At 49.9% G+C, this 12,222-nt stretch overlaps 1 protein-coding gene across 1 annotated transcript in view; it reads right to left on the minus strand.

The window, feature by feature from the left end:
- Positions 1 to 12,222, minus strand: part of CNTN1 (contactin 1) — a 417,240-nt gene that overhangs the window by 126,364 nt on the left and 278,654 nt on the right. The window lies entirely within an intron of this gene.

Here is a 12,222-nt window from a genome sequence, read left to right on the forward strand (position 1 = left end):
CATCTCTCTACAACCATACATATTCTTTTCTTTCCCTGTTCCCCTTCTCTTCCTTTTTCTTAAAACTTACCTGTCCCCGGCTTCTAGGAGCTGTACATATTTGCTTGGACAGGTTTCAGAGTAACAGCCATGTTAGTCTGTATTCGCAAAAAAGAAAAGGAGTACTTGTGGCACCTTAGAGACTAACCAATTTATTTGAGCATCCGATACATCTGATGAAGCGAGCTGTAGCTCACGAAAGCTTATGCTCAAATAAATTGGTTAGTCTCCAAGGTGCCACAAGTACTCCTTTTATATTTGCTTGGAGAAAAATATAAAATGGAGGGCAGTCTTTTTAGGGAACAAGTGTCTCCCACCAGAAGGGTTATGTTAGTTGGGAGGTTGAGGACCCAGGGTCTTATATACACAGCTCTGGTTCTGAGAGAAATCTGTCTAGGATAACTCTGGAGAAACGGGTGATTTGAGAGAGTCAGGCTTTTTCAGGAGCACTGTTCACTCTCCTGTAACCCCAACAGCCTTCAAACACACTGGAAATTTCTCCTCCCTAGCTGGGCTCCCATTAGGAGCCAAATCCTCATCTGCATTCCTTGGGAATAGCTCTCTGTTGAGCATTGTAAACGGGCACTCATCTCTTGAGCATGTCTAAGTGGCTGTGCGTGGTATCATGGTCCTTTTGTCCTCTCTTATGCCCCTGCAAGCTGCCAACTGACCCTGGCAGATCTTCAGTGGCTTGGCACTCCAGCCAAGTCACAAAGTCTGAATGAACCCCTTCCGGGGCATTAGAGTCCAATTACTAAACAGACTATTTTGCCTTCGCTACGGTCTTCAGCCCCAGCCTTGGGCCCTTTAAATTCAGCCTTTGCTCAGACTCCCAAATAAGCTCCCTTTCTTGGAGTTTATGGCACTAAACCATGGGGAACCCGGACTGCCCACTACTCTGGGTTCCAATCCAGGGACCCTACAAACAGCAGTCCTGTGGGGCTTGATCCAATTAGTTGCTGCTTCTTTCCTTAGCCTATTTCTATCTGGCCCCTTTATCTTCACTCTTATTTCACGGTTAAGGTTGTTATGTCCTTTCTCTCCCTGCAAACCCAGCTTAAGAAAATGTAGCCAGAAACAAACTCTGACTATCCCTCGAGCTCCTTTAGGCAGGAAGGAGCACCCTTCCTTGCTCCTCTGGTCCTAGCCAGAAACTGACCTGCAGCTCATTTTATCTGAGGGACCACCTTTGCTGCACCTGTCCTGTCACTTTGCTGCTGTCCGGGGGCAGGATGTAGTAGGACTGCAAGGCTTCCTGTGGGGAGTCACAAAGAGCAGATACACTTTGCCACAAACATTCTCAGTGTTTGTCTTCCCCTTTCTTTCAATGAATTTATGCAGCAGTTCTTGATGCACTCGGGCTCTTGGATTATATATCAGCAAGGATAAATTATTTAGTGTCTTGAACAGTGGGCAAAGTCCCCTCCAAAAAGGAATAAGCATGCCTTCCCTCCTTCCTGGCATGTATTTTTTTTTCCCTAGCATCTTGTGCCTGGTATGTTCGCTTCTGCCTCACCTCTTCCTCCACATTCTGCAATGCTCTCCTCAGGTCACTGATACAAGACACTGCCACATCACCTACCTGTTTAGGTGCAGGAGACCTTGCCAGTTTTTGCTGCCTGAACATCAAGCCACAGGGAAGAATGGGTTTGCGAAGTCCTAAAATAATCTCATAAGGAGAATAATGGACAGTTGAGAGCCGGCTGGTGTTTACAGACAAAGATAACCAAAGATGACTTTGTATCCCAGTCTTGTTGGTCTTCACTAAGATTCCAAACATAGAACCAATGGTGCAGTTTGCTCTCTTCACTACCTCATTAGTTGTAGGGTGGGCAACACTGGTCCTCATCTCGGTTATCTACAGTTGTCAGTAAACTTTGCGTAACCACCATATTCATATTCCTTCCCCGATCATCACAGATGCAGCTTGGTGGGCTAAACTTCACCACTGCATATTTCATCAATGCATTTATATCTGTCTCACCCCTTTTATCCTTTGGTGGTTGAGCCACCATGAACTTTAAGAAGGTGTGATACATTACAAGCAAATACCAGTTTCCGGCTGGTGTTTCTGGTAGTGGGCCTTTCAAGTCCATCAGTATGAACTCTCAGGGCTTACTAAGCTGAGGCATTTTCCCCTAAAGGAGTTCTGCCTCTTCTTGCTGGTGCTTTCCTTTCTTGACAAGACAGGAAACTACCCAGTGCTTCACCTCTGCAGCCATGCCCAGCTTAAAAAAAGCCTGTTAGATACCTGGCTCAGTGTCTTTTTATACCCCAGGTGATCTGCAGCATTGTTATCACGAAGTACTATTCTCTGTAAGATGCTGGTAAGATGATCCTCTTACCTTTATACACTTTGTTCACTTGAGTCTTTTTATACATTTCCTCATTATAGATTTCTTATTCTTTCTCCAATCAGCATTAAGCACATTTAAGCATTTGTTTTAGGTACAATACGCATGCACAAGCTTCAATTTAAAAAACTTTTGCTGTTTACATCATTCTGTTTCTGTGTCTCTTTGCTCCTGTATTTTCCCAATAAAGAGGATTTTTTGTCTTTACAGGTTTGTGTACCTTTTATCTAAATATCTTCCAGCACAACATGTTACTTTTGTCCTGTCAGCAATAACATAATTTAAACAAATAAGCAGATCTATATGAGGAGAAAAATTTGTAAAGCCACAGTCATGCCACCAAGGCTTTGGTCTAAGATTTGCCTCATCTAAACTTATTCACTATCCATAATTATTAATTATTCAGATATAACTAACAATCTTACCATTAAGCAGTTTTTCATCTTTATATTTCAATACAATAATTCAGTATGCCCATATTAGATTCCTTATTTGGGGGGTGGAGGGGCAGGAAGGGGTAAAGAGCACTTTGATCTCAAAATGTCAATATTTGCTTTATCTTTTTTAAACATTGGTCTTCAAAGGCCTTTTTACTCAAAGTTCTCACCATGTAGGCATGGTAGAGGCACCTCTAAGGCCCCAAGAATTGCTCACCAGGTTTCATTCCTTCTCCTACTCGCATACAGTAGAGGTATCTAAATATTGTCCTGGGACAAGTCTGTTCTATAATCACCCCAGAGTTCTTGTGATGCCCTCAGATGAAATCCACTCCTAATACAACAGTACTAGAAATACTGATCACCACAACAAAAGTCCAGTAAGTAAGCAGAGACCCCAAGTTCAGAGGGAACTGGATTCTGCCTGTTGTATTTGATAGCTGATGATTAATATTCATCAATTTTTAGCACTTAGTTCACCTTGGACCAGACAGCAAGTGTGAAAAATCGGGACAGGGAGTGGGGGGTAATAGGAGCCCATATATAAAAAAAGCCCCAAATATCGGGACTGTCCCTATAAAATCAGGACATCTGGTCACCCTACTTATTTCAGATCCTAAATCCAACAGCATTGTGGTTTTCTAACTGTCAATGTCTCCAGACACATAGTAACTAGTATATGACCACCTCTTCATGTGCCATTTTAACAATTGCTGATGTAGCTTTACCTTTGCCTCCACATCACCTACAAATATCATCCGGCATGGGACTCACTTGGGAAACAGTCTCTCTCTTCTGACCTATGGGATGCCAGTGAATAGCTTCCACTTGGGCATCCTACAATTTTTTAGCCAGATCACTAGCAATCATTTCTTGAAGTGCTAATTTCTTGAAATAGAAAGGAGTCACTGTGAGGCTGGGAATTAACAGCTGGTACCTTGAAGGCAGGGGTCAGCAACCTATGGTACGCGTGCCAGCCGCCGGCCCTGCTCAGCCCGCTGCCGAACCCATGCTGGGACCCCGGCAGGCAGCAGAGTGCCATTAAAAATCCTGCCCGCCCCGGCCCGCTCTTCTCTGCCCGCCCCGCCCTGCGCCAGCTGTTGCTGCAGAGAAGGCAAGCTTCCCCCTCCCATGCCTCTTCCCCCAGCGTGCTGGGTTCCTGCCCCTCCTCCTCTCCCTCTCTGCCGCCGATCTGCCAATGGCCCTTGCGAGGGAGAGGGAGAAGCAGAGCCACAGTACGCTCACTGCTCCCGGGAGGAGGCGGAGAAGAGGTGGGGAAGGGGGGTGGAATCAGGGCATATCCCCTCCAGCCCCCTGCTGTGAGTCGCTCTGGGCAGGGGGCTGGGAGCAATCCCACGACCCCAGCCCACACCACCAGCCCTCTGCCCTGATCCCTGCACCCCCCTCACACACACCCTGCCCTCTGCTCTAACCCCTGCATCCCCCACACACCCCAGCCTCCTGCCCTGACCCCTGCACCCCCCATGACCCCAGCCCTGACTCCACTACCCCCACCCATACCCAGCCCCCCCACACCTCATGCCCTGACTCCTGCACCCCCCACAAATGCCACAGGCCCCTCACACTCCATGTCCTGACTCTTGCACCCACCACATTCCCACCCCCACACTGAGCACCAAATGGGAGCTCCTGCAACCTCCCCACCCCCACATTCCCACCTGCACCCCTCACACCAAATGGGAGCTGCCCAGGTAAGCACTCCAAACCCAACCCCCAACCCTGAGCCCCCTCCCTCATTCTAGATCCTGGCCAGACCCTACACCCCAACCCCCAGCCTGCTCCTTCACCCCCAGCCCTGTGCTCAGTGCACTCCCACCCTCAGCTCAGTGTAGAGAGAGAGGAAGAGAATAGGCTAGAACCAGGGAGAAGGCAGGTACCCACTCTGTGTGGGCAGGGCTGGGATCCCAGACCAGTAGCGGGCTGAGCGGCGCTGGCAGCTGGAACCCTGGCTGGCAGGAGTCGGCGGACTGAACCCCAGACCGGCAGCGGGCTGAGTGGCAGCAGGCTGAGCTGCTCAGCCCACTGCCACTCTGGGGTCCTGGCTGCCGGCCCCACTCAGCCCGCTGCCATCTGGGGTTCTGCCTGCCAGCCCCTTGCCAGCCAGGGTCCCGGCCGCAGGCCCCGCTCAGCCTGCTGCCGGCCTAGGTGAACGGAACCCCAGGCTGGCAGTGGGCTGAGTGGGCCTGTGGTGTAAGATCAGCATTTTAATTTAATTTTAAATGAAGCTTCTTAAACATTTTGAAAACCCTGTTTATTTTACATACGACAATAGTTTAGTTATATAATATATAGACTTATAGAGACCTTCTAAAAAATGTTAAAATGTATTACTGGCACATGAAACCTTAAATTAAAGTGAATAAATGAAGACTTGGCACACCACTTCTGAAAGATTGCCGACCCCTGCTTTAAGGAAATCCCAATTTTGGTTCCACATTTTGAACTCTGTGTATAATCTGGTCCTTAGATTTATCCAGAATGCTATCCTACATCACCAGCAAGTTATGAAGTTCCCTTTGTGACAAAGTTCCTCCTCTACCTTGGTGGGTCTTGCGCTTATTGGCAGATTTGCTTGCCTTGGAGCTTCACAGCAGCCCTCAGTTTGGCCATTTTCATGAACCCACAGTCCAGGTCAACTCCTCCTGTGTCTGACCAGGAGTTGGGAGATTTGGGTGGAACCTAGGCTCGCACTCTACTCCGGGTTCCAGCCCAGGGCCCTGTGGTATGCAGCTGTTTAGAGTGCCTCCTGGAACAGCTGTGCAACAGCTACAACTCCCTGGGCTATTTCCCCATGGCCTCCTCCCAACACCTTCTTTATCCTCACCATAGGACCTTCGTCCTGGTGTCTGATGATGCTTGTACACCTCATTCCTCCAACAGTCTGCATTCTCACTCTCAGCTCCTAGTGCCTCTTGCTCCCAGCTCCTCACACACACACCACAAATGGAAGTGAGCTCCTTTTTAAACCCAGGTGCCCTGATTAGCCTGCCTTAATTGATTCTAGCAGCTTCTTGATTGGCTGCAGGTGTTCTAATCAGCCTGTCAGTCTTATTTGTCTCCAGAAGGTTCCTGATTGTTCTGGAACCTTCCCTGTTACCTTACCCAAAGAAAAGGGACCTACTTAACCTGGGGCTAATATATCTGCCTTCTATTACTGTCCTGTAGCCATCTGGCCTGACCCTGTCACACCTTGCTAAACCATTTATAAACTGATTTTTTCACATAGGTTCTCTCCTGGCTTCACACTGGGCATATGCCCCTCTCTGCCAGTTCGAGATTCAGTTTCTGCTTCACTGGAGCCATCTTCTGCCCAGAATGGTGCACAGAAAGATCTATCGAACACTCTCTTTAATGTACACAAATAACTATGTAGGGTTCCCCTTCCTGCCTCCTCCTGATTTGCCATTCCTTCCAGAATTTCAAAAGGACAAATGAATCCCCGCTCACAGCAGTGTAAAAGTGTTTGCATAACGGTCTCTAAGAGTCATGATCCTCACTGGGAAGCTGCTGGTAAAATGCTTTGACATCACCATCCAAAAACACTACTAGGTACTGAGCTGCTTTCTCGTTAGTCCAGTCATTCACAGAGATCATTAGCTCAAAGTCTGCCAAGTATCACAGATTCCAGTCTAATCTGCATGATCAGTATATTTCTGCTCAGGCACAAGTGCTTTTGCCATCTTGAAGCTGCTGGCTCCAGTTATAATACTCGCTTATAGAAACGAAAGGATTTATTGGGACACTGCATGTACCAACTCCAGAACACGCAGACAGGATTGAATTTCCCTGCTAACTTCCTGGTCAGGTCAACATCATAGCAACATATAACATACAAGATGACATCTTAACACTAAGATAAGGATATAGCACCATCTACTAGTGAAGGTGCAGTCTATGCAAAATGATTACTCACCTTTCCTTAACTGTTGTTCTTTAAGATGTGATGCACATTTCACTGTAGGTGTGCGCATGCCTCATACACAGCTGTCAGAGACTGTTCCCTCAGTAGTTCCCATAAGGGCAGCGTGAATGCCCCCATGTGCCTCACACCACTGCTCACAAGTATGAAGAGCCCCGTTGCCCCCAACCCACCAGTTCTTTCCTACCAGAGAGATTCTGATAGAGAGGGGAAGGAGGGTAGAGAGAGAAAGGCAGGTAACCATTTTTTCTTCTTTGAGTGACTGCACATGTCTATTCCACTGCAGGTGACTCAAAAGCATTTTGAGCTGGAGGCATATCCAGAGCCTACTAGAACAGAGATTGTAGGACCATTTGTCCAAATCTGGCATCGTCTCTAGACTGATGAGTGAAGGCATACCAGGAGATAAAAGTGTGGACAGAAGACCAGGTTGCCACTTTACAAATGTCCATAGAATCATAGAATATCAGGGTTGGAAGGGACCTCAGGAGGTCATCTAGTCCAACCCCCTGCTCAAAGCAGGACAGATCCCCAACTAAATCATCCCAGCCAGGGCTTTGTCAAGCCTGACCTTAAAAATATCTAAGGAAGGACATTCCACCACCTCCCTAGGTAACACATTCCAGTGTTTCACCACCCTCCTAGTGAAAAAGTTTTTCCTAATATCCAACCTAAACCTCCCCCACTGCAACTCGAGACCATTATTCCTTGTTCTGTCATCAGCTACCACTGAGAACAGTCTAGACCCATTCTCTTTGGAACCCCCTTTCAAGTAGTTGAAAGCAGCTATCAAATCCCCCCTCATTCTTCTCTTCTGCAGACTAAACAATCCCAGCTCCCTCAGCCTCTCCTCATAAGTCATGTGCTCTAGACCCCTAATCATTTTTGTTGCCCTTCGCTGGACTCTCTCCAATTTATCCACATCCTTCTTGTAGTGTGGGGCCCAAAACTGGACACAGTACTCCAGATGAGGCCTCACCAGTGTCGAATAGAGGGGAATGATCACATCCCTCGATCTGCTCGCTATGCCCCTACTTATACATCCCAAAATGCCATTGGCCTTCTTGGCAACAAGGGCACACTTCTGACTCATATCCAGCTTTTGGTCCACTGTAACCCAGGTCCAGGATGGGCATCTGGGCCAGAAAGGCCACAGAAGCTGCCTGTGATCTACCTGAGTGAGCCACCACTTTCTACAGAGGTTCTGCATCTGCCAAACAGTAGTGTAGATGAATATAGCTCATAATCCAGGAGGAGATTCTCCGAGTGGACATCAGGTGGCCCTTTATTCTGCCTGGATTGCCACAAAAAGCTGTGAGGGTGATCTGAATGGTCTAGTTTGAGGCCCTCCTTTGCCTTCAAGATCAGAAAGTATCGGGAATAGAATTCCTTTTCTCAGAAAGGCATTGGAGCTTCCTCTATGTCGCCCACAAGGAGAGGAGACTGGATCTCCTACAGTATCACATTCTCAGGAGAGTGGTCTCTGAAGAGCGACAGGCAAGGAGGATAGGAAGAAGGAATAGAAGTAAACTGGAGGGCATAACCCAGTTCCACCATGCTTAGAACGCACCGATCCATGGCAATTCAGGACCAAGCACTTAGGACATGGGATAGGTGGTTGGTAAAAATAGGGGACAGTACCATGGGAGGTGATAGGCTGCTCTCGAGCAACAAGTCAAAATAAATGCTTTGAGGAACCAGTCTGCCTGAATGAAGCAGGCAGTGTGGAGGAGGCAGCCATCTCTCACAACCTCTGCCCTTCTTTCTCAATATGTTCTGGCTACGAGGCATAAACAAGCGGAACCACGGGACTGTTGTGCGTGGAATGGTTTTCTTTTCATCGCCGGTGTATAAGTCCCCAGTGATTTAAGCATTGCTCTTGAGTCCTTAAGGCTACAAAGCCTTTCATCCAACTTCTCAGAGAAGAATGAAAGGCTTTTGAATGGGAGATCCTGAATGGTTTGCTGCACCTTTGGGGCAAACATGACGATTGCACTGAAGACGAATGACGCATGGAAATGGCGGAAGCCATAACATGAGCCACTGAATCCACTACATCCAGGCTCATCTGCGCAGCTGACCTGGCCACTAAACCTGCTTGGCCTCATCAGGAAGCTTGTCCTTAACTTCAGGATGCTTTCCCACAGGTTAGAACAGGGGTTGGCAACCTATGGCACACGTGCCAAAGACACCACGCGAGCCGATTTTTAATGGCACGCTGCTGCCTGCCGAGTCCCAGCCGCCGGTCCTGCTCAGCCCACTGCCGAACCCACACTGGGACCCCGGCAGGCAGCAGCGTGCCATTAAAAATCCTGCCCCCTGCCCCGGCCCTGTGCCGACTGCTGCTGCAGAGCAGGCAAGCTCCCCCCCCATGCCTCTTCCCCCAGCATGCTGGGTTCCTGCCCCTCCTCCTCTCCCTCCCTGCCGCCGATCTGCTGATGGCCCTTGCGAGGGAGGGGGAGAAGCAGAGCCACAGCGCGCTCGCTGCTCCCGGGAGGAGGCGGAGAAGAGGTGGGGACGGGGCCTTGGGGAAGGGGGGTGGAATCAGGGCATATACCCTCCAGCCCCCTGCCGTGAGCCTCTCTGGGCAGGGGGCTAGGAGCACCCCACTACCCCAGCCCACACCTCCAGCCTTCTGCCCTGACCCTTACACCCCCACACACACACCCCAGCCCCCTGCCCTGAGTCCTGCACCCCCCATACCCCAGCCCTCTGCCCTGATCCCTGCACCCCCCCACACCCCAGATTCCTGCCCTGACCCCTGCACCCCTCCACGACCCCAGCCCTGACTCCACTACCCCCACCCATACCCAGCCCCCCTACACCCCATGTCCTGAATCCTACACCCCCCTCACATGCCCCCAGACCCCTGTCATGACTTCTGCACCCCCCACACATACCCAGCCCCCTCAGACCCCATGTCCTGACTCTTGAACCCCCCCCATTCCCACCCCCACCCTGAGCACTAAACAGGAGCTCCTGCACCCCCCCCCACTCCCCCACATTCCCACCTGCACCCCTCACACCAAATGGGAGCTGCCCAGGTAAGCACTCCACACCCAAACTGCAACCCTGAGCCCCCTCACTCATTCTAGCTCTTGGCCAGACCCTACACCCCAACCCCCAGCCTGCTCCTTCACCCCCAGCCCTGTGCTCAGTGCGCTCCCACCCTCAGCTCAGTGTAGAGAGAGAGGAAGAGAATGGGCTAGAACCAGGGAGAAGGCAGGTACCCACTCTGTGTGGGCAGGGCTGGGATCCCAGACTGGCAGCGGGCTGAGCGGCGCTGGCAGCTGGAACCCTGGCTGGCAGGAGTCAGCGGACTGAACCCCAGACCGGCAGCGGGCTGAGTGGCAGCAGGCTGAGCTGCTCAGCCCGCTGCCACTCTGGGGTCCTGGCTGCCGGCCCCGCTCAGCCCGCTGCCGGTCTGGGGTTCTGCCTGCCAGCCCCTTGCCAGCCAGGGTACCGGCCGCAGGCCCTGCTCAGCCTGCTGCCGGCCTAGGTGAACGGAACCCCAGGCTGGCAGTGGGCTGAGTGGGCCTGTGGTGTAAGATCAGCATTTTAATTTAATTTTAAATGAAGCTTCTTAAACATTTTGAAAACCTTGTTTACTTTACATATGACAATAGTTTAGTTATACAATATATAGACTTATAGAAAGAGACCTTCTAAAAAAAGTTAAAATGTATTACTCGCACGCGAAACCTTAAATTAAAGTGAACGAATGAAGACTCGGCACACCACTTCTGAAAGGTTGCCGATCCCTGGGTTAAAATCATCCTGACCAAGAAGAACCTGCTAGTTCGCGATTCTCAGTTGTTACCCTCATGTGGAATACATTTTCCTGACAAAGAGGTATAGCTTCCTTGCTTTCTTCCCCTTTGGGGTTGAGGTCTGATCCTTTTCAATTGCAGCAGACACTACCAGGGAACCTGGAGGCAGGTGATTGTAAAAATCTCCTTTCCACACTTTTCCACACATATAATCTCCTTTCCACACTTTTAGCTGTGAGAGAAAGGGATGATGGAGTCTGCTATAAGCTTAGGGTGGGCACTAGGATTGCCTCATTTATAGGGAGAGCTACCCTAAAGGGTCCAGGAGAGGTGAAAATGTCCACCAACCTGTGTGACTTTCCTTGCACTTTCTCTGGCTGGCTATCCAGAGCCACAGTCACCATTTTTTAACATGTTCTGGTGGACTCTGAAGTCATCTTGTGGGAGTGAGGTAGACTTCGCAAGTACTGCCTCATCCAGGGACGAAGAAGAGGCCAGTGGTTGTTGAGGGAGACCCTCGTCCAATTCTTGCACAGGAGTAATCAATTCCCCTTGCACAGTACTGATATCGGCAGAGGGGGAAATGGAGACTGGTGCTCATGTCCCAGGGTCTACTGAATGCTGCAGAGTGTGGGGGAATGCCACAAAGGCTCCAGAAGGGCCACTGGTACAGTGCTGAGACCCAGTTGTTTGCTGGCCACTGATCTGGACCAAGGTGGGTAGACATCCCGCTGGGGTTGCTCCAGCCTGGAGGAATAAGATCTGACCTTAGAATCTGAAAAGGGGAATGAGTCTGCTTCCTCTGGCCATGCGGGAGCTGATCCCAATGTCATCAGGGAGACTTGTTCCGAATCAGGTGACAGAGGCAACAGCGAGATCACTGCAGACTTTCCTTTTGATGGAATCTGCTGAGACCCTGCAACCATAGCAGCCAATGGTACCGAATGGTGACTGGAACCAGAACGGGCACTGGAGAATCCAGCTCGCCCATTCCTGGTGCCTGATGGGAATCTTGTTCTACAGGTGAAACCAGAACTAACAAGTTCAGTAGTTTGCAAGCTGCCTCAAACGCTTCAGATGTAGACAGTACCGTCAAAATACCAGGAGTTGACCCGTCAGTAGTAGGAGTTGTGCCAATCCTGCGATTGGTCTCAATGGGCCCTTCCTAGGCTTGGCAGTCAGCAATCCCTCTTTGCAGGGAAGTTATGCCGGGGGAGGGGCTCTTCTTTGAGTGTTCCTCAATATCCTTTGCAGCACCCAGTGCCTGCCTGTAGATCTCAAAGGCCCCAGTACCAAATCCTTTGAGGAATTCTTTGGTACCAGTGAGGCTAGCTAGAGTGAACGGAGCACTCCTGACCAACTCATACGTGCTCCGAACAGGAAGGTTCTAATGGAGGGCGAAGCGCAGACGTCATGAGTAAATATTTGAGCCTGGCCACCCTGTCCTTTTTGAACAGGGCTTGAATCCTCTACAAATGTGACATTTTTCACCTATGTGGGCTTCCCCCAGATATTTCAGGCAGCTGAGGTGGGGGTCGCTGACTGGTATTGGCTTGCCATAGGCGTGACAGCCCTTAAAGCCAGGAGAGTGTGGCATGAGTCCAGTACCAGACCCAGTACCCAAACAGGCACTGGAGAGCAGTTTACCCTAAGAACTAGACTAAACTTATTCTAATTGGTAA

This window comes from Natator depressus, chromosome 1 (assembly GCF_965152275.1).
Source record: "Natator depressus isolate rNatDep1 chromosome 1, rNatDep2.hap1, whole genome shotgun sequence".
Taxonomy (NCBI): domain Eukaryota; kingdom Metazoa; phylum Chordata; order Testudines; family Cheloniidae; genus Natator; species Natator depressus.